This window comes from Rhagoletis zephyria, unplaced genomic scaffold (assembly GCF_001687245.7).
Source record: "Rhagoletis zephyria isolate East Lansing unplaced genomic scaffold, Rhagoletis_zephyria_1.1 Rzeph_scaffold_00554, whole genome shotgun sequence".
In the NCBI taxonomy this organism is placed as follows: domain Eukaryota; kingdom Metazoa; phylum Arthropoda; class Insecta; order Diptera; family Tephritidae; genus Rhagoletis; species Rhagoletis zephyria.
This window is the reverse complement of record NW_016157638.1, coordinates 188,563-209,521: the sequence shown is the minus strand read 5'-3', so window position 1 is coordinate 209,521 and position 20,959 is coordinate 188,563. Positions and strand designations below refer to the sequence as shown.

At 36.4% G+C, this 20,959-nt stretch overlaps 1 protein-coding gene across 3 annotated transcripts in view; it reads left to right on the top strand.

The window, feature by feature from the left end:
• Positions 1-8,288: 8,288 nt before the first annotated feature.
• Positions 8,289-20,959, top strand: part of LOC108360288 (uncharacterized) — a 197,371-nt gene continuing 184,700 nt past the window's right edge. The window contains exons 1-2 of one of the 3 annotated variants that reach the window (XM_017612505.1): positions 8,289-8,509; positions 8,611-9,206. The gene's annotated coding sequence lies outside the window, so the exon portion shown is untranslated. Of the gene's footprint in view, positions 9,207-20,959 lie in introns of all 3 variants that reach the window. The other 2 variants (XM_017612506.1, XM_017612507.1) reach the window with 2 other exon arrangements.

Below are 20,959 nucleotides of genomic sequence, written 5' to 3'. Positions count from 1 at the left end.
TAAAGAATTTGTCCGCATCACTAGTATACTCTAGCCACTAGCGGCACCCCAGGCATACGCTCGCGGCACCCACTTTGCGAAGGCCTGGTTTAGAGAATACATGTAATTTTATAGGTAATTTTTTTGTTTTGCAGCCAATAAATTAATTTTTCGCAGTCCATTTTGGTACTTTTTACNTCACGGAAGCAATTTAAGTGATAAATGATTTTAATTTTATATGGAAATGGCTAGTGAAACCGGCTGTTATCAAGTTTCTTAGCATCAACTTCGAAGTTACATACGTTTTTCTGATTACTTTGTTTATTTATGGGGTTTTCATGCAAATTGCTAGAAATACTAATATATACATGTCACCAATAAAAAAAATCTCGACGTGCTAGAAAAAACCAGAGTCGTATTTTAATTTCGCCTCTGTTATCTTCGCAGGCCTCAGGGAATATCGAGGGATCATACAGTGACTTCTCGTGGCGTTTTCTGCCTCTTGCTTCGTCCTGGACATCGCTCCTTTCGTTTTTCCAACCACCTGAAATATCCGCACACTTTCTCCATTTCAAACCATTGTTCTGTACAAATTTGTCGATAGCTTTAAATATTTCGTCGCTAGTGGCGTAAGTCTGAAGTACTTCCTTCTTCTTCGATTTGCATTGCGAATGGGTACCTCTCTAACACGAGAAGACTGCCTCTAAAATCGTGTTGATTCGCTCTTTGACAGTGTGATTGTGAAGTTTCAAGGAATTAGTAATAAACACAAGTGCGCGAAGCTGCTGCACTTGTTACGAAAACAGCCCAGCCAGCAAAAAATCTGAAAATTAGTCCGAAAGCGGGATGAAACGCGGATTAGGTCTACAAAAGTACCGAAAGTGGTTGTGAAAAGGGTACGTTTTCGGCTATTTTTCTGAAAATTTTCGGATTCAATTTTACGTTGACAAAATGCACTGGGGAACTACGCTTAAGAGCGAAATATCCCTTTGCTACAAGCTATTTGTGTTGTGTATGGGGTTTGAGGAGCCGCTGAAGGTAATTTTAATAAAAATCTAAATTTTTTGATTTACTGTCCGCCATGTTGAAGTTTGATCGAACCGCTTGCATTGTGTATAGAAAGTCTAAAGAATTTGTCCGCATCACTAGTATACTCTAGCCACTAGCGGCACCCCAGGCATACGCTCGCGGCACCCACTTTGCGAAGGCCTGGTTTAGAGAATACATGTAATTTTATAGGTAATTTTTTTGTTTTGCAGCCAATAAATTAATTTTTCGCAGTCCATTTTGGTACTTTTTACTTGACATCGGACGAGAAAAACAAACATGTTTGAATTTATCGTCACTGACGGATGTCAACGGCCGCTGTCGGTTCGGTTGCTTTATGTATGTGTGAGAGCGCTCATATAGTCACAAGTGTTTATTCATATCGCCCGCATATAGCCGATATCGGCCGAGCACAATTCGGTGCGCGTAGCGTAAATGTGAGTCTTTGTACTCTAAAATGAATTTCGTAAAGTCAAAATACCGTTCACAATTAGTTGCATTCGCGTACCTGATAATTATTGAAAGTTATAAAAACTATCAGCTTTTTGTATTGGCGTACGCAACAAACTTGCAAAGCAGGTGTAATTGAGAGAGCAAAATGACATTTTATTATGAGGGAAAGCTGCTAGTTTCTGCTGGAAAAATTTTAGCCCACAGCGATTTGCCAATAAGAAAACAGGTGATCAAAAACAGCTGGTTGGAATTTACGCAAATCCCTAAATTGAATTTGATGTTAAAATAGTGAAATGCGACTAATTAAACTTGTAAGAAGTAAGTAATTCTTCGTTTAGTCAGTGAACTGTGTCAGGATAAGACTTCGGAATTTGTTTTCTTAAGTTTTCAATTGTATACTTTTGAATGTAAACAAAATCTCTATCAGATGTTCGTCTAACTTGCAAGTTTCTGCAAATTTTTTGTTTGCATACTATTTTGGATATTTTTCTCTTGTGAGAGAACAGATGACATTTCGCCGGAATTTTGGTGTTGGACATTTTTTACTCGAGATTTTAAACGAAAGTAGCTATTGACTAACCAATATTGAACAAAACTGTTACGAACGGCTTTATAATTATATTTATTTATATTTATTTATTTATTTATATTTATTTATTTAATGTTAATTAGTCCATTAAGATATAATTTTGAAAATTTGGCCAAAGGAATCTTTTTATTTTTCTTTAATATATATCTTACGTACATTAGAATAACAATCAAATTAATGTTTTTTGTGGCTTTTTGTAGCATTTAGAATTTATATGTGGCTCTTTTCGGCCTCGGCCTTGCCCACACCTGGTATATTACATATGTGCATCTTTTGTCAGCTTTCACAAGCCCAGGATGAGTAACATTGGTGACAGCGCAACTAGCAACATATGAGTTCTAAAATTTGTAGAACGGAACTAGCGCTTAGCCTGACTGTTCCTAAATTTTGCTGCTGGGTATGTATGAATATACATAATGTCGTCGATGTTTTTGTAATACCGCCCATCGACCAATTGCAAAACCGCCTGTGTATCTTACGGCACTCAAATTTTCCAGGGGAGCGAAAAAATGGTTTTTCTTTGAAGGCATTACCTTGATAGGCGGTATTTTCTCTAGCTATTATTTTACAAATCTGTTGTTAAAATAACGATTTTACGATTCTTATGGAAAAAATACTGGTTGCCTGGAGTTCAAGGTTACCAAATCTAATTTTTGTCGCAATGACGATTTAGGCGGTTTTGCAACTTGTCTATGGGCGGTTTTGCAAAAACATCGACGATATGTATGTAAGTGGTTAACTTACATACATATGTATGTTTCCGCAGAATGCTATATATTCTTGCAATACTATATATAAACACTACTACGTTCGAAAGCAAGTATGCTTTACCAGTATAAGTGTGTATAAATTTCCAAACAATTTGCAAAAATCTCCACATACAGAACAAACATAAAACCAAAATGTATACTATGCACTTATGTTAGCTTAAAATTTGTTCGTATTATTGTGCTCATTGTGCTCATTTAGTGCTATTTTCGGCCACTTTTCGGTTTTTTTTTGTGCTCCGACCATTTCGTAAATAATTAATACTTTGCTAAGTTAACTGTAACTTAGCAAAACATCCATCCAGTGAAGACTTTTTACAGCTTATCTGGGTTTATTATTTTGTGCTTTGCAAATATTGCCCGTTGAACATTAATAAAGCGCTAAAAATATTGCCCAGTCATCATTGAAAAATCGCTAAAAATATTGCCCAGTAAAAATTTAAAAATCGCTTAACGTCACGGTCCGACCAACTTTATAAACTTTGGGCGAACACGGATAAATATTGCTGAGGAATTAGGTGATATTTAGGGACTTTTTAGGGCCGTCAAAATTATGTATGGTGCTCACTCAGTTTCCAGGCTAGTTAAGACTTTACTGGGTTAAATGTAACTTAGCAAAGCATTTGTTAAGAAGACTTTTTATTTGACGTTTTAAGTTTATGAACAACTGTCAAGTGTACTCATTGGGGTGTTTAATAAACCATATTTTAATTTGACATTTGTTTGTTTACTTTTTCTTATTCACATTTAGCTTGTTCCCGTACCCCAGCATTTAGACAGAAATAGTCCTAAGTAGCCCTGGTGTAGAATACCATCCGTGTTTAGGCGCGTCTGCTAACACCAGGCGCCTAAATACATGCTATGTACTGCTGCATGTGCTAAAATTTCCTTTATGCAATTTATGACATTTTTACACATGCACTTCTCAACCGCCATGTAATTGAACTTTCTTAAGTTTTGATTAGATGGCACTTCAAAGTATGCTCGGCCTAGTCTGATGCATCCTCCGGACATTGCCTCCGGAGCATTTTGTGGACTCTGCCTGACTTACAACCATGCAGGGGTGGCAAACGAACTTTGCCATTGGCCACAGTGCCTACCCACCATTTTTTAACCAATAAATATTTTTTTTATAAATACATACATGCAAACATACTGGTCTCCCCTCTCACTGAGTTATTCAATCCGTTTAGCCATAAAGAAATAAAAAAATATAGCTAAATAGAAATTTTCATGCTGATTTCAACCATATGAAGATTATTTGGCGCAAATAAAAACTAAAGCCAATTAAAAAGTTTAATTTTTATATTTTTTATATTTATAATATCTCGGAAACTATTTGACCGATCACAAACGTATTAACGCTAATTTAAACACAATTTAAATACCTTTTACACGACGTATACAGTTTAATCTTTTTGAAAACAAAGTAAGTAAACGCCATTTAAAAAAAAAAATATATATTTGTTTTTATTATTAGGTGTTTCTGGCTTACAAATATAAACAAAAGGAAACAATTATGTCCACCAAGTGAAATATCCCCTAATTACCTTTATCTTGACGTCACACAGTGTTTCGACTATATGGAGGCAGGTGGAAATAATAGTACACCTGCACCGATTTCACTGAACCTTGACATGTGCTCTAGTTTTACTTAGAAATAGAGAATTATGAAATTTTTTAAAGATTGAATAATTGCCTCGCCGTCTACTCTTGTGGGCGGAATCATTAAATTTCATCCGATTTCGATGAAATTTAGTTTGTAGTCTTTATTTTATTAGAAAAACCTAAATATAAAATATGAGGAAGATTGGATCACTATAACGTCCAAAGCGCACAAAAAAAGTGGGCCCAGTCATTAAATGTGATGGAATTTTGGTTAATTTTAGTTTCCTGCTTTCCACTCTCAGAAAACAAAGGTTATACTATAAAATGACTTAGGTGTAAATAATCGCTTTTTCCCAATGTTTTGGTGAGATTTTTTCATTGTTCGAAAACTTCTTTTCGCGAAATTATGCAAAAAGAAGCTGAAAATCAAAAATTAAGAAAATCAAAAATTATATATATTTGCAAAGTCGCGCGCAAAGATCAAATTATATATTCGAAGACTACATAAAATTCTCTAAAGCATTCGTCTAATTTCAAGGCCTGACGGACCGGTACTCACACTTTTTTTACTAATAATCTTTAGCATTTACATTTCAAAGCAAATGTTTTGGTAAGATAATAGGAAAGTACCAAATAAATGATAAATACCTTCACCTGAATATTCCACGACATTTAAATAATTGATTACAGTTGAAAGAAAAACACTTTCTTTAATGGGTTAATCGCCAAAGGCAAATAAACTGATTAGTCGGTATCGCGCCCATTTTCATATTTTTTTGGAAATGTATCGTTCGTGAAGACGGGGGTGAGTAAATAATGTAAAATTTGGTATTTATGGCTTTTACTTTTCCCTCTTTAAGTCCAACCGGTTTTTTTTATCAACTGTCACCATGAATTTTTTCTACCTAGCTCCATATATCTAGTCGAAACACTGTGCGTCATTAGTTTTTTAATAGGTTATATTGTTCAGAAGATAATAATATTTAAAAAACTTTAAAAAATTTGACTTTAACTATTGATATCTTCTTAATTTTTTACTATAGCCAAATAATTTTTGTATAGTTGAAATCAGCACAAAAAGTTCTATCGAGCCACATTTTGGTTTTTACATAGCTAGATTGCTAATATTCTACACTTATGTGGACGGAACGACCTGGGACTAATTCTGATTAAACCCTGCAGTACGGGTACAGACTAACTGTCGGCAAATTGGTTGCAGGTTTGGATTAGCAAAGACACAGACCAAATTCGATCAAAAACGGGTTGCATTGCATTTGGTTTGTGGCTTTGATAATCCAAACCTGCAACCAACTTGCCGACATTTAGTCTGTTCCCGTACTGCAGGATTTTATTTGGCGAAAGTTGAAATTAAAGAAGATATCAATGGTTAAAGTTAAATTTTTTGATTTTTTTTTAAATAAGGTCAAAATAAAGGTAATTAGGGGGTATTTCACCTGGTGTGCATAATTTTTTTTTCCTTTTTTATATTTTTAAGCCAGAAATACCTAATAACCAAAAAATATATAAACATATATTTTTTTAAATGGCATTTATTTAAAATTTCTTTTCTAAAAGGTTATACTATATACGTCCCGTAAAAGGTACTTAAATTATATTTAAATTAACACCAATAGGTTTGTGATCGGTCAAATTGTTTCCGAGATATTAAAAATAAAAAAATATATAAAAGTCTAACTTTAACCTCTTTTGTGGGCTTTAGTTTTTATTTGCGCCAAATAACCTTGGCATGGTTGAAATCAACTTGAAAAGTTTTATTAGTATTTAGGTACGTTCTTTATTTCTGTATGCCTAAACGGTTGATATTCTGCACCACGGCTACTTCGGACTATTGCTGTCTAAATCCTTGAGCACGGGAACAGGCTAAAGGCTGGTATGCAGCTCTCAAGAAATCGGTCAAGAAAAATTTGCCATTATTTCGTGTGTGTGTCCAAGGAGATTTGACATTTTTGATACTTCACAGCCTGTTGCCTCACTCTTTCCTCAAGAAATAATGGAACGGGCATATATTTCTGTTGCAAACCTGGGTTGCCTTGTGCTCCTTTTTCACAAAAAAACTTTAGAAAACGCTAGTAAAAAGCGTAGCAATTTTCTTAATAACTGCGTACTACCTGAAGGAAATTTGACTCAAGAAAATTTCTTAGCCATTTCTTGTACGTCTTTTTGTATGGAATTTTAGCTTTTCTTGAGAACTGCATACAGGCCTTAAATGTGAATAAGAAAAAGTAAACAAACACATGGCAAATTAAACTCTGAGTTTCTTAAACACCCCAATGAGTACACTTGACAGTTGTTCATAAACTTAAAACGTTAAACAAAAAGTCTTCTCTGAATAGATGTTTCGCTAAGTAACATTTAACCCAGTAAAGTCCTAATTATCCCGTAAAGTGAGTGAGCACCATACATAATTTTGACGGCTCTAAAAAGCCCCTAAATATCACTTAATTCCTCAGCAATATTTGTCCGTGTTCGACCAAAGTTTATAAAGTTGGTCGGCTACCGAGACGTCAAGCGATTTTTCAATGTTTACTGGGCAATGTTTTTAAAGCACAAAAAAACAAGCCCAAGTAAGCAGTAAAAAGTTTTTCCCTGAATAGATGTTTTGCTAAGTTATATTAAACCCAGCAAAGTCTTAATTATCCCGGAAACTGAGTGAGCACCTTAAATAATGTTGACGGCCCTAAAAAGCCCCTAAATATCACCTAATTCCTCAGCAATATTTATCCGTGTTCGCCCAAAGTTTATAAAGTTGATCGACTACCGGGACGTCAAGCGATTTTTCAATGTTTACTGGGCAATATTTTTAGCGAGTTTTCAATGTTCAACGGGCAATATTTGCAAAGTACATAAAAAGCACAAAATAATAAACCCAGATAAGCAGTAAAAAGTCTTCCCTGGATGGATGTTTTGCTAAGTTACAATTTATCCAGCAAAGTCTTAATTCTTATTCAGAAACTGGATGAGCTCCTATAATTATTTTGGTGTCTCTAAAAAGCCCAAAAATAGCACGTAATTCCTCAATAATATTTATCCGTGTTCGACCAAAGTTTAAGAAGTGGGCCAGATAGCGTGACGTCAAGTGGTTTTTCAGTGTTTACTGGGCAATATTTTGAAAGCACATAAAAAGCCCAAAAGTAGTAAAAAGACTTCATTGAATGAATGTTTTGCTAAGTTACGGTTAACTTAGCAAAGTCTTAATTATTTACGAAATGATCGGAGCACAAAAAAAAAACGAAAAGTGACCGAAAATAGCACACAATGAGCACAATAATTCGAACAAATTTTTTCTTCATTTTTTCATTTCAGCGCCGCTAACTTGATTGAGCTAGTATTCTAGCGATTTGCAGGAGTATTTCAAAAGCAATGTGAGCCAAATGTAATGTAAGTTTCGGCGTTTTGGGTCATATGTGTAACAATTTTATTTCGTAGGTAGTATCAATAATTATTGGTTATTGATTATTAATTATAATTACTAAATTTTTCTCCGTACTTTTGGCATCTATTCATTAAAAGAATAAAACGCAACAGAAAGTTGTAGCAAATATATAAACTCGAAGTTTGGGTCAAATGTATAACAATTTCATTTCGTTGATGGTATCAATAATTACTGATTTTTCTCCGTGCTTTTGGCATCTCTTCATTAAAATAATAAAACGAAACAGAAAGCTGTAAAATATATGTAAAATAGAAACTTGGTGGAGTCAGTGCTGCAGCTGGCTTTTGAGGCTCGGCTTAAACGATTGGCTGAAACGTAATTCGCTCCGATAATCGAAGTTAATGTAAAAAATTGAGTTCGTAGCGAAGATATTGTTAGTGATTTCGGCTGATGAATAAGTTAAATGAATCTGAATCCAAATTAAAAGGTGGACTGCCGCAGCTTAGAGATCACACATATGGATGTATGTGTCACACTTGATGCTGTAGCACATCAGTTGTATTTTTGCAGGCTTTAAGTGCGAAAGCATTAGTATAGTGTTCAAAAAAAAAATAATAATAATAATAATACACAGAAAATATGTCACCTCGTAACAATACATTGCTGAAATATGTACGTTAATTCTATATAAAATGACATAAACAAAGTAATTTGCGCGAACGATATAAAAAGCCACGCTCATTGGATTTATTTTATTTTATGTGTAAACAAAGTGCAGAACTGGATTTATCGCAAGTACACGCTTCCATTTGATGTTGTGAACCCATTCCCTATAATGTGAAAATATGTATATAATCTAATAAAGTTTGGGACCTCTAAGAAAAACCTCCAGCATGAAAACATAACAATTCGCATTCATCCATAAAAAAACATATTGCTAGCAAACAAAAATTTTATACAAAAAAAATTTGACATGTACATACATATGTACATACAAACTTAATATGTATGTATATGAACCTCGCAGAATAATGCTTTGAAAAGCATTCAAACATGCACCCATGTTGTGCAGTCCGAAATACAATCATTGAAATAAGTGCATGCATACATATCTTCGTTTAAAGTACAAAACCGCGTATCAACAAAATGCAAAACTGCGTATGTGAATTATGTAAATTATCTTCTAGAGAGTAAAAACCCTAATATTTCAAAATGTTTCTCTTTGTTGTAAGGCAATCGCATACCTGCCAGTATACGCGGTTTTGTACGATACACGGTTTTGTACCCTAAATTTCGACTTTGTGTGACACCGACTTCAACACCAGTAGCCCATTATCTCATGCACCACTTGCGCATAGATGAAGAAATAGTAAGTACAACACCAAACCTAATAAATATAGACAAAGCACCAAGCGATTGTATGCTTTTAAGTTTTGGTTCTATTTATTTACGTTTGCATTCATATGAGTCCATGAGGGCCAGAGTTGCCTTACTGACATTTCATAAAAATTTGATGTGCGTGCCCGAGACACGCCCTTGTAGTATTCTCTTACTAGAATATGTAGCATAACGTAGAACAGTGCGGCCGAAATTCAAAAGTGCGGCCACAATTCTAAGGTTTAAAGAAATGATTCGAAATTTCATACTAGGGGGTTTCAAGGCCACTAATTACGAATCCGCTATCAGAGTTGCAAGATTCGAAATAGCGGATTTAGTAAGGCGTCTGGTAAATTTCGGGATTTTTAATTAGAATCCTTAGAAAGATTTTGAGTATCCAATTTTATAGCCCAGTCAATTTCAATTTCAAAGTCTCACAAAGTGCAAGTTTAAAGTAGCTAGAACTTACCGTTGCTTTATTAGATTTTTTTTTGTTAACAGTTCCAGTTATTTTCTTCCATACGAAGTATGTTCGATGTTATGAAGAAAATGAGCAACACCTTAAACCAAAACAAAAAATTCCAAAAATAAACCGTAAGTCCCAGCTTCTTTAAACTTGCACTTAAATTAAAAGGGGCACAAAACTGCATACTCAAAATCTTTCCGTGAAATCTAATTAGAAAGCTCGAAATTTTTACATGGAGGTGAAGCTAATACATATATATAAGCGCGCTAAAAAAAAACCAAAAAAAATATAAGGAGCAGATTTGAGCGCATGAGTTTTGTTTTATTCTATAGCTAATACTTTTCTACGTAAACTCTAATAGGTTTAAAGACAGCTTCCAACAGCGTGTTGTTACTGTTGCATTTAACAACTCAAATTTTGTTCAAAAATAAACGAAAAAAATACATTTAAATTTTTATTTCTTAAACATTCCTCTTCCAGTATTTCTCTTCACAAATTTTGTAACGTATTTTACTAACCTTCAGACGTAGAATCCATTTGGTTTTGTTTGGTTTCCTATTGTCTAACTACTTTTATACGTTAATAACTTTTCGCTTTTTATTATAATAACTACCCAATGCCCACTTACTTCGCGGCGCCTAATAAGAACTTTTGCGTTGGCCAATGCAAAAGAGCGTTTAAAAGCAAAAATAGACTGCAAAGTCACAATTTTTGGTTTAAGGTGAAACCACTAAAGCGCAGTCTCCTCCTCACACATAGACCAGCCCTTTGATACCATATGGAATACGAATCCCTTTCGGTGTCATGAGTTTTACCGATGTTCTTATTTCCACCTGTGTGATATCTGTCAATCTTTTTCTATGATCTTGCAACTACTACATTGCTGCGATGCGTATGCCAACAAAAGTTCTTATAATGAAGCTCAAGAGCACAGAAGTGTGTTTTCTGTCATAGGAGGGCCAAGAATCCTAGCTGTCCCACAGGATGAAAAGTTTTCCGGTACGTTGGCTAAATGAGTCGTGTGATCTCTTGAATATCTTTCAAATGAACCAAATGATATACATACCTACGGTGACCTTTCCTTGTTAATTCGGCACTTTTACAATTCGTGGTAACATTTATGAACTGATTTCTAGGTAGATGTAAGATCGGATGATCGTTCATCAGGGCGTCAGACAAAATTAACCCCATCCTCCATTTAGCCATCTGAAAACTAAATTCATATAACTTAAACATAGGGCCAAAGCAGACCAACCACACGGGGTTTCTATAGATTTCGGCTGCAGCGCCATCCATTGGGACCATTTACAGAGTACATATGTCACTTCTAAAACTTGAACGAAATCGGTTAATAAATACGATTTTTATAAATAACTCTACTCCAGCACCACCTAGCGAGTTTTCTAGTAGCATGTAATAGGACCATATATGTAAGATAACCTTCGACAATCTGACGGAGCTCTATTCAGTGGTTTTTGAGTTTAGTTCGAACAACGAAAACGGCTATCATTTTACGAAAATAGGTATGTAGATAGGACTGTCTATAACGAAACTAAAAAAATCAAAGCTCTATTCTTTGTGCAAAATTTACAAAAGTTCTTCAAAACTTTCACAAAAATTTTACCTTTTACTAAAAACTAAAAACAACGTTACAATAGTTCCATGGGATTTAGAAAACTTGCAGAAAATCGTTCCCAATCGAGATACTTGCGCGTTTACGTAAATGTATATCGATGCAGCCTTCCCAATAATTACCACTTTTCGCCGTAAGTACGGTATGATAACATATGTAGCTGTGTCAAATTTCAGAAAGTTAACGAGCAGTTCCAGAGATAAGTGAAATGAGAAGCATGGGGGTGCGCCGCCCTCTTTTCCATTACTTACCACTTTTCGCTATAAGTACGGTATTGATAACATATGTAGCTGTGTCTAAATTCGGGACGTTAGCGTAAGCGGTTCCACAGATAAGCTATATGAGAAGTTCAGTTTGTATGGAAGGTGCCACGCCCCTTTTCCAATGCATTTGCAATATATGCATCAGTGCTAAGTTCCAGTTCTCCAGCGTAATTGGTTTTAGAGATGTATTGGTTTTTTACGCTTTAGTCTGTATAAGAATTTTAGGAATATCCCGAGCTACATACCGAGTAAATTTTTGGTCGGAATATTTATTTTCAAGGTGCTGGCATATGTTCCAAATATCAACCACATCGGTGCAGCCATTTAATAGCTTAGTGAAATACATTGTACGGAGAACTGTATGAAATTGTAAAGCGTGGCGTCTAAGATTTCTTAATTTTTTGGCAGCAACAACAAAAAGTTTTGATTTTTTTAGCGAAAAAGCTTCCACACAGAAGTTCCAAAAAAGTGCGATTGGTAATGCTTGAACACGCTTAATTGAATTTCAATAAAATTAAGTTTGTGGTTAATGTGCGAAATTTTGAGAACTGTCCGCTGCTAACTCTAGATATAAACAACGACGCACTGGAAAAAGTTAATACATTCAAATACCTAGGAATAATATCGTCGATCACAAACAAAAAAAAAATGGATTCTGTATTTTCAATTAGAGCTCTAGCAATATGTGCATCGGTGAAAACTGTATTTAATTCCATACATTAGTTTTTGCGTGATGCGGTTACAAACATAGACATACCAAAATTATAAAAATTTTATATTTGGCTTCTGTTAATCTAATAAACCCCCTATTAATTGTTCTTTAACACCTATTATGTACAGACATCGGCCTATTGCAATATTATTATTCTCAAATACTTTCGTTTGATACCCATATGGCATCATTCAGCTTATCTTATCAATTTACCTGAATTAAATTTTTCAAATAGGTGGCAACTCGCTTCAAAAATATTTTCGAAACTGAGCTCACTAAACCTCCTTAGTTTATTATGTGTATTGTAATATTTCATTTATTTTACCAATTTAAATAAATAAAAGTTTTCAAACAGGTGGCAGCTCCACCAAAAATATTTGCGGTATTAAAATTTCCGAACCCCTTTGCTTTGATGCCAATATTGCAGTATTAATTTATAATATCAATTTAATAAAATAAAAGTTTTCAAACAGGTGGCAACCTTCCACAAAAATATGTTCAGCTGCAAACCTTTGAAACCCGCTTTTTTTGACAGCCATATTGCAATATTTACTTTCTCGTATCAATTGACTTGAACTGGAATTTTCAAACAGGTGGCAACTCTCTAATTTTTTTTCTTCTATATTGTAAATTAGACATCTAGCGATACATCGGTGAAAACTGAATTCGATTCCATTCTTCAGTTTTCGGTGATGCGCCTACAAATATACAGACATACAGACAGACAAAAATTGTAAAAATTGTGGATTTGGCTTTTGTAGCTCTAATAAAGACCCCCATATTAATTTTTCTTTAATATCTATAATGTACAGACATAATCTGTTACAATTTTATTATAACTACAAATATAGATTTCATTTATTTTATCAATTTAATTAAATTAAATTTTTCAAACAGGTGGCAACCCTTCTCAAAAATATTTTCGACAGACAGACAGACAGACAGACAGACAAGAATTCTAAAAATGGTAGGTTTGGGTTCTGTTGCTCTAATAATGACTCCCCACATTAATTTGTCTTTAATATTTATAATGTACAGACATCGGCCTGTTACAATTCTATTATATGTATAGATATTGTGCTTGGGAGAAGGTCACACTAGAAATTAATATAAAGAGAGGACTTAGGGTACAGGTCGTTACAGTGAACAGTTTTCGCTTCTCAGATGATCCCTTTAGTCAACTCAATGTCAAAAAAGGCTAATCTAGAAACTTTATTTTCTCGAATTTTGGCCGCACTTTTGGAATTCGGCCGCACTGTGCGTAGGTGCAATGAACTTTTTAGTAAAAGACCGCATTTATTTTTTATAGATCCTTGTTTCTCATATTACTTAAATTTTTTTTTTGTAGATAGGCTCCTCTGGACCTCATGGCATCATATGTACTAGGGTGATTTATCCGGGTTTTTCAAACCGGTTTCGACCGGTTTTTTTTTTGGATATCTATAGGCGGTTTTTTTTGAAATCCATATTATTCAAATATCGAATAACCCAGATTTTTATAGAACAAACCGTTTTTTTTCATTTCATACAAACCTTGACCACTCAATAAAAGTTTTGAGTTTTTATAAGTTTTCAAGGCTCTTCCAGTTTAAGGGAAACAACCCCAAAATAGTTTAAAAATTATATCCTAGGTTATTTGGGGATGAACAGTATATCGATGGCTGAGTGGAAGATCGACCTATCTCGGCAGCCAGTTCGAAAACGCTCTATCTCAAAAAACTTTTCAAGAACGCCCTATTTCAGAATTCGTTTCAAAAACGCCCTATCTCAGCTGCCGATTCAAAAACGCCCTATATAAGCATATTTTCAATACATTTTGAAGTGTGATAGGGCGTTTTTGAATCGAATTTTGAGATAGGGTGTTTTTCAATTAAATTCTGAAATAGGGCGTTCTTGAAAAGTTTTTTGAGATAGAGCGTTTTTGAACTGGCTGCCGAGATAGGTCGATCTTCCACTCAGCCATCGATATCATATTTAATTCCAATAAATTAATGTTTGGCACTTAAACGTTTTATACGTGTTTGGTGTCTCCTCCAAATTGTGTTCAGCTTCTTAGTGTTGTGACACAAATGTAGAGATTTACACTTTTACTCCACCTCTTAAGAAGATTTTTAAATGGACACTCGGAGGTTTACCATTGTCTGCCGAAACGGGCCACTGTTTGACAAAAAAACATTTTTTGATGTCAATGGGAACAGAAATTGAACCATGGACCTCCCGAATGGCAATAGGCACATTAAAGTACTCGGCTTAGTTTTGCTTCGATGCATCGAAAATTTTCCGCTCGATTTATAAATAGTCCAATTATCGATATTTATTGAGAACTGATGTATCTAGTACATTGAACCGCTATTTCAGTTTTTCAATTATGTAAACAAGATAAGTGACTTACCAAATAATTGAAATGGCTCCACAAAGTTCCGTCAGACACATTATTCGCTTAGTTGCAGTAATTAATTTAAAATTTTGTTAAATTTTGCCAATAACATATTTTATTGTGAAATAATGGGCCGTATGCATAAAAACTAACAAAAGCTTTTTCTTAAAATTTTTTACCTTTTACTCGACTTGTTCAAATAATTTCAAAGGTGTGAAGTTTTAAGAAAAAGCAATTGCTTAGCTTTTATGCATATTCCCTATTATCTGAAAAACCTATGCAAATCGATTGTATGCCCTTCGAGGTATCGAATAATATCGATATACATTCCGATGCATCGAAGCAAAGAAATATATCGATGTATTTTTCCCACAGACATCCCTAACTTGGCTACGGAGGCACAACTCAAGTCCGAAAATATGCAATAAAATATAAAATTAGTTAAAATAAAACCAAACGTGAACTTTCCATTGATTTTTATTTTTTTGACTTTTCGTTTAAACAAACTTTGAACTTATTTTGCCTTGCTCTTTTCTAAAGAAAAAAGCAATCATTACTTTTAATACTTTTATCGTAATTTTTGGTCATGACTTTATACCAAAATAAGCATAAACCGATTTAGCCGGTTTTTTTTCTTAATTTCCAAATCGGGAACCCCTTTTTTTATTTGCAATTTTTCGAATAACTTGAAAACCGCTTTCGAAAAAAAGGCGAATAATCGAACACACTAATATGCACAATAGAGCCGGTCAATTCGCATGGAACGATTTTTTCGACATCGTTCCTAGCAGATTCGGATCATGGTTGCCACAGTTGGTACCTTTCTAGCAAAATTGGTAACTTTCAAACTATTTGGTAACTTGGCAACTTTTATTTCATTTTGGTAACTTTTGAAACCAAACATCTATTTGCATTACTAGAAAGAAGAAGGATGGTTCCGTGCGCAGAAGTGGAAAACTTTTGACTGCCATTCACCTGGGAGTGGCCAGAAGCGATTCTTGTGCGTACGGTTCAAATCGCAGCTCACAACGTCCGGATATTTATATCCACGTATCCTCTGGGTAGCAACCAAACACCCGTTTGGAAGCGAGCTTAAGTGAGAAGGCGTAAAACTTCGCGTGCGATGGGTTTGGGTCCCGCCACGCTAAAACCCCGCCCAATGAAAAATTCCAACAAGCCTCGGATGAGACCCTCTCTTTTGATGACGACCACGGCAAACGTATAAAGACTATGATTTGAGGGTATGCATAATATGACCAACCGTGCTTCTTTCGGAAGTACAGTCCTTTTTTTTCGCTCTTGTATTTCGTACCTCGAAGTACATTGAAATGCACTTCTTTGCGATATTTTGTACTTCAGGAGGGAGGATTCTGTTACCAGTAAGCGACAATTTTCGGATCGCTATCGCACTTTTTGACGCATGATATAAAAGTTTCAGCTCGAAAAGCTGCAATCACAACAGACGACCAATTTATTCGCCATACGACTCACACACCTGCTCTCTGAGAGCACTCTTCAACAATCCGACATACGCGAGCAGTGGAACCACATTTCCCGATCATTAAGTACCGCCGCCGAATAAGTCCTCGGATTTCAGCGAGCCCGAAAAATCCACTGGTGCGATGAGGAATGTCAAGAAACCGCAGAGAAAAAAGACGCCGCCTATAGGGCCACGCTGTGATCACGCGCATCGCGAGCCGTGTGGGACCGTTATAGGGAACTGAAAAAGGAAGCGAGACGTATTTCGATAAGAAGACCCGACAGGAAGAACGCCCGAAAATTCTACCAGAATTGGAGAAGAAGAACCCGAGTCCCCAATCGATGATGATGGAGTGGCTGCCCCACCGCCTGACTATGACGAAGTACGAATAGCGATTACGCGGCTAAAAAACAACAAAGCCGCCGAAGCTTNCCGACTTGTGAGAAAGCTGTCTAATTCCTCCCACTTTGGAATTTCCGCCTATCTCACGNTATTCAAGTACGGCGGCGAGGAACTGATGAGGTGCATGCATCAGCTCGTACGCAGAATATGGTCAGATGAACACATGCCCGATGACTGAAATTTTAGTTTGCTCTGACCAATCCACAAGAAGGGCGACCCCACCATTCGCGCCAACTACCGCGGAATCAGCCTTCTAAGCATAGGTTATAAGGTCTTATAATAAGGGTGAGACGACATTTTACGTGCTTTGCTTCATCGGCGGTTATTTCGTCTGTCTCGTCACTAGCGGCCAACTTATGCACCGGATGAGTTGTTATAAAAAATCGAAAAATTCGCGCAATCACTCTCGTGGCTCGCGAGAAGTCTGAAAACCGCTCCAGAATGTTCATTTCCCCTGAGATACCTGCCGTGTTAGCCCGTACAGTTTTTTTCTCCAGGTCGGTTTCTAGTGGATTTCTTTTGGTTTGGTGGGGCCACGGAGCTGAATCTTGCTCCAACCACTTAGGTCCATACCACCACAGAGTGTTGGAAAGTAGATCCTGGCGGTATACGCCTCGGCTGCCAAGATCCGTTGGATTATCCGCAGAGTCCACATGATTCCACCCGGATAATCCAACCAGTTCATCAATTTGTGCGACATGCTGGTTTTCTGAGCCATGAGAGAACGATCGTGGAATTAGTCCTATTGTACATTACTGGCTGCGTGACTTCAAACTGTGAGATAAAAGTATTAATTGGTTCGGCCAGCAATAATGCTCTGCAGAGCTCTAACCTGGGGAGAGACACCGTTTTTCCGGGTGCTACTTTTGTTTTACCCACCAGCAAGTTTATGTGGGGCGCATTAGTTGAAGAGCACTTGCGAACCCTGATATATAACGCGGCTGCGTATGCCCTTTAGGAGGCATCGCAGAATCCATGGAACTCTACTTCGTCCCATGGCGTCGATCGGGGGATTTTTATCTTCTGAATATGCTCATAATTATTCAAAAAGGTTTCCCAACGTAGCAGCAAATTTCGGGGTAGACTGTCATCCCAGTCTATTTTGGTTAGCCAGATCTCCTGCATGAAGATCTTTGCTACCACTACAATTGGTACGAGCCATCCAGATGGGTCAAACAATTTTGCTACACAGGATAAAACCTCTTGTTTGGTATACTCCTGCTTCCGGGGGATCAGCTGTATGGTGAAGTGAAACATGTCATGTACCGCATTCCAACGGATTCCCAATATTTTTGTCTCACTCATGTCGTCAAGCTCCAAGAAATTCTCCTTGTATATGTGCGCCTTAGGTAGTCCTGTCAAAATCTTCTTACAATTCGATGTCCACTTTCTTAGGGGGAAGCTGGCGGTGTTAAGAGCTTCAATTAGCTCATCTCGCATTTGTAACGCAGTTGTGCAATCGTTGGCTCCAGCCAGGACGTCATCTACATACATATACTGCTTCAAAATCTTTGCTGCCAGTGGAAATCTCGTTTTCACATCATCTGCGAGCTGGTGTAGCGTCCTTATTGCCAAATATGGAGCGCAGTTACTCCAAACGTCACGGTCTTAAGTTCGTGATCCTTGAGTTCTTCGTCCGGGGATTCTCTGAAAAGAATTCTTTGAAATGGGGTATGCTCCTGATAGAGCATAATTTGCCTATACCTCTTCTCAATGTCTGCATTAAATACAGCGCCAATTTAAAAGTAAGCAAACCAAATCCGCTTGCAGAATAGGTCCGGGGTATAGTATGTCATTTAAGCTGACTCCATTTGACGTGGGACAAGCCATGTTAAACACCACTCGAACCTTCGTCGTTATGCTGTCCGGTTTCACGGCGTGATGTGGTAGGTAATATGGCCCGTGTGCTGGTTGTTGCGTTGTTTTCCTCACGGGGCACATATGGTTGAGCTCGATATACTCCTTGAGAATCCCGTCGCGAATAATACCTCTGGTGACAGCTCCAACAATTAAACGAGTTGTGAATGCGCTAGGCAGGTCATACACAAGTTGTGTTTTCTGACCAGAGTATCCAAATTTGGCGATTTCGCGCCAATTTGGCGATTTTTTATTGGATACTTGTGAGTAAAAATTTAGGAAATCGCCATTGACGATTTTTGGCGATTTTTTCCATTCAAATAAATTTTTTCCAAGTATAAAAATATATAAAACTTAGTTTTCCACGATAATTTTACAGAAGAGGCTAATGAACTGCGTGATAAACTTGACTTAAGAAGCATATTTAAAGCTGTAAAAAATTTTTTATCACCTTAATCGAAGAACTTTTAAAACCATTACCTAGTCAATTAAATACTTTTAAAAAGCTTTGAGTTTGTCACCAGGAACGTGTGTGAATCACAAGAGGGCCAGTTTCAGGGACCTGCCAATTCACTACATATTTGACTTTGAAGGAAAGAAAAGCAGCGGAAACTGAATATTTAAATCTTTAACTTTCCCATGGAATAGCTTTTTTCAGAACCATTCCATCCGACTCTGAAGAATTTTAGATAATTGCTTACGGAGAGAAAACCGCAACAGGCAATAAAATGTTTGGATATATAAGTAAAGTAGCCTTCATATTTTTATCCTTGCCGCACTCACATGCTTTTGTTGAGCGCGTTTTTTCCGTAACGAATTCAACAAAAACTAAGATTCGAAATAGGATGAGGATGCCTTAATTCAATAGTTCGAATAAGGTGTTATATGAAAGCTAATAGTTTCTGCTGCAAAACGTTTCTAATATCAAAAGTATGTTATCAAGGTTGAATAGCTTAATATATGACAACAACAGAAATGTAAATGATTCATACACTATAGGTGATTTTGAACAAATTGTAGAAATAGCTGATTTCGCCTTATTATAGGTTTTTATTTTATTTTTAGCGCCGAGCGCTTAAAAGCGGATTGTGTGGATGAGTTACAATAAGTTTAATAATTGCGCAGTACTAATGCAAAATGTGTTCAAACAAATATTTTTTAAAAGTATGCGTATTAAAAAAAAAATCTTTGCACATCTCTATTATAAAAGTGATTTGTGTTATTTATTATTACCCTCTGAAGGTATTATATTCGTTTTTGTTATTCAAAACTATATTATAACAAGATCTCATTTTTAAAATAAAATATTTGTTAAATCGATTTTATGTATTTTATTAGAAAAAAATTGGCGATTTTTTTTCCGAAATTGCGCTTTTTTTTAAACAATCTGGACACACTGTTTCTGACCAAGTTGAGGCGATCTTCAACTTTCATTGCCAGATATTTGGGGCAGCCCTTTAGTGCATGAGATTGTTCGGGTCATAATCAGCATGAGGGCTGCGATATTTGGGGCAGCCCTTTAGTGCATGAGATTGTTCGGGTCATAATCTGCATGAGGGCTGCGAAAACTGAGCGTGGTGTGCCGACACCTTCCTCTCATACGTCGTTTTGGGTTGGCGATTAGGTAAAGCCTTTACTGCTCGCGCACTTCGGATATCGGACACCGTTTCTAACGTCTGGAACCGACTTGTGAGAAAGCTGTCTAATTCCTCCCACTTTGGAATTTCCGCCTATCTCACGATGCCTTGTTCCCACAACGCCAGCGTGGTATCCGGTAACCGACTCGATACTAAGAACACAAAGATCGCATCCCAGTTCTCAATATCAATCCCGTACATTTCTAAAACGGATATACAATTATTGACTGCCCGTTGTAAGATTTTAATTTCCGTGCCGCGTTCGCTCGTTACCGATGGTAGGTTAAATAGCGTTTTAAATTGGCTATTATCCATTATCCTCTTATTTTCATAGGGGTCGGATAGATTTTGCCAAGCAGTCGCGAAACCGTCGCTAGTTGAAGGCGATTTTAAACCGACTTCCAAAAAAGGAGGAGGTTATCAGTTCGTCGGAATATATTATTATTTTTTTTTATGTATGTTACCGCATAACTTTGCACCACGTCAACCGATTTCAATAATTCTTTTTGCAACGGAAAGGTAGTGTCTCAGAGGTGGTCCCATACTAATTTGGTTTAGATCCGATAATTGGATCATGAAATATATAGATATATATATTTTTTTTTAAGTCGGTTTGTTTTTTGCTAAAAATTACTTGTTTTACGATATCTTTCGCCTAACCAAGGGTCTTTTGATTCAAGTGGTACAATTTCTCTACCGGAGTCAAACGCGAATTGTTAATGTAAATTGCCGTAAACAAATCGCGGAAAGATGGCCAATACATGTAATCACCGTAAAAAATGTCTGTGTCGCATGGAGGTAAATGGATGCTAGAGCGGACTGAGGGTTCAATCTAGCGATTTATCGGATTAACTGTCGAACTACTTTGCTGAGTGAATGTCAGGTTATGAGCCGTCTCTCCCATCAATGCACCGCACA